Genomic DNA, 2,539 nt, shown 5'->3' with positions numbered 1-2,539 from the left:
AGGACTTAACTAAATATAGATTTATAAACTTGGATAATGGTCCACTAGGCTCTCCAGGAAACGTCTCCTACTCCTGCAAAAGCAAAAAAGGTTGTTGAAATGTGATGCGACTTTATATCCATACTTCCTAATTTTCGTTCTATTGTACGTAAGGAATAGTCATCTCGCTCCAAACGTGAATACTGAGGAATCTCCTCTTGACCTAAATTCTCCCACAATCTCACCAAGGCCACTTCGTACAAAAAGAATCTCAAACCGATTGAACCTTTATCTGAAATGACCCTGGACTTGGGGGGGAAGTGTTCAGTCATAATTAGATTCGTTTCTTGAACGCTTTGTTTTATTTGTTACGAAGTCATATGTCAACCCTCTCGCTCGGTCTGCCATCTGATGATGGGTGTCCCAATTAAGAGATATTCCCGCTTCGTCGTCAAAGCCCAACATTAATTAGTACCTCACCCTCGGAAATGACCGAAGGTTCGCCCATTAAAGCTGTTAAAAGTAGTAGCTCATGCTGTAATCAAATACCACAAAGAAGCTTGGACTCGGCTAGCCTGATATCGAATCAGGATTCGCAAATTGAAGAGCAGATGCGGTACCACAACTAGCCTTTTTCTTGAAAATAATTTCAATGATTTGGATCTTGGTTGTTCTCTGAATGAAGCAATATCTAATCGGACCTTAGTCTTCCGCAAGCTCTAATTATTACTCAACATGGTGCACACTCCTCACTGTTGCTTTTCGTAATCACTAGGCTCCGACCAAATATATTGTTTCTGTGCTAGAAGTCAGATGGTTCGGATGTGCGACAGAGCTGAAGCAAGCGATTGGGAACAAAACCGGTTAGTAAAAGCATCTCGAATTTCTGCTCGACATACGAACAACATTTTTTGTACGAGGTTAGTAATCACTTTTTTCGAATTGTCTGTTACGTCATTCACCTTCGGGCCAAGAGCACCCGGCACATTATTATCCCTATCATTCCCATCGTCGTCGTCATCCTCTTCTTCTCCCCCGGTCTAATGACATTTAACATTGCCATTAACTTGATACGTTTTTGGACTTCTTTCGACTGGCCTTGCCCTTCACTCTGCCATTTCCAGAACCGTTGGCAGACATCAGCATGCTCCAATGGCCATTGCTGGCCGTCAAGGCCACTATACCGCCAGACTTGTGGGTCTTCTTGCCTTTCTTCAATTCGCCTTTCGCGGTTTCGCCCAAGAACTCCAGGACACGGTTGTAGTCGTATTGATCGTGTCCTTCCACTTTAAAGACCGTTTTGACGCTCTTGTTCTCTTTCCGCTTTTCACGCTACTCCTTTTTGGCCCGCATGGACCGGAGTTGGTCACTCTCAAAATATCGGGTGTTGGTGGCAACAGAATGAGTTGAGAAGTCGTACAGGAATCCATACTTTCTCCGTTGAGAGACTGGATTGGAGGACGAGCTCCCTTTGATGACAAGATCTTCAAAGTTTTCGTGAAGGTTTAATGAAGCCGAAGGATCGGGGGTGGTTGACATTTGAATCGTCTCTCCTGGATGGTTTCCCAAAGAGTCGCTGCTAAAGGACTCTTGGTCGACATTGCCATTGGTGTTGTCGTCATGGCTGTCTTCGTGAGTGTGTGGAATACCCACGGGCTGAGTATTATCGAATACCTCGGAGGATTCCGGCTCAAGCATGCTCCCCCTAGAAGTATTCCGGCCAAATGCAACGAGATGTCCGATCTTATCACCGACCGAGCAAGTGGTATTTTTCGCGGAGCTGTGGCTTTTGGGTCGTCATCGTGAGAGGGTTCCTCCAGTTTGTGATCACAGTAAATCTCGAACCTTTCCAACCAATGCTCGAACCCCATCGCCACGTCTGGAGCGTGATCGTTTGGGTTGAATGGTCGGGAGTCCATTGCGGATTGCGTGGCCTCGTCGTCAGTAAAATAAATCCAGTTCTCAAAATAAGAACCTTTATTTAAATGAAATTACAAGAAATATTATTGTGGAGAAAAATTGGAGACATTTGATCAGCCTTACCCCCCTAGCCTTGTCAATCTTGGGTTGGTATGGAAGCTATTGTAAGAATGGCTGGGAAGTAACGTAGTCCGTTTGTAGATACAAAGACGACGTCAAATTGGTCTCGACCGAGGTACTGTCAATGTGGTCTTCACAACGGAACCATGACCAAATTCAGGTCCACAAGTGGTTTGTTAAAAGTCCACACACATGGATGGTGGTTCCACCACAATGCTCCACCATCCGTCACCAAACTCCTTGCCACTCTCGACCACTAGTTTAGCCTCTAACTTGAAGATCAAGCAGAGGGATGGATTTGGCCTCTTTAGGCCAGCATTTAATATTGATGCAACAAAAGTTACTCATCTTATCAGCTATTCCTAGCCATATCCATATCTCATTATTCATTAGAAGTTGATACTTACTGATGAACCTAGAGAGAGAGAAAGTCTTGTTTGAAAGTTAAGGAAAATGAGCGATATTAGCGAGCGCAATAGATTGAAAGTGCACCCTCCCATTAGATCCGTTCTCATTTAGC

The 2,539-nt window shown here is 44.5% G+C and overlaps 1 long non-coding RNA gene across 1 annotated transcript; it reads left to right on the top strand.

Moving 5' to 3' along the window:
• The first annotated feature begins 772 nt into the window (after nt 1–772).
• On the top strand, nt 773–1,953 carry LOC131893281 (uncharacterized). The gene is made up of 2 exons (XR_009374668.1): nt 773–899; nt 1,104–1,953. It is a non-coding gene; the product is annotated as an uncharacterized LOC131893281 (long non-coding RNA).
• Nucleotides 1,954–2,539: the final 586 nt, after the last annotated feature.

Source organism: Tigriopus californicus, chromosome 2, assembly GCF_007210705.1.
Source record: "Tigriopus californicus strain San Diego chromosome 2, Tcal_SD_v2.1, whole genome shotgun sequence".
Classification (NCBI taxonomy): domain Eukaryota; kingdom Metazoa; phylum Arthropoda; class Copepoda; order Harpacticoida; family Harpacticidae; genus Tigriopus; species Tigriopus californicus.
This window is presented reverse-complemented; position numbering and strand designations above follow the sequence as displayed.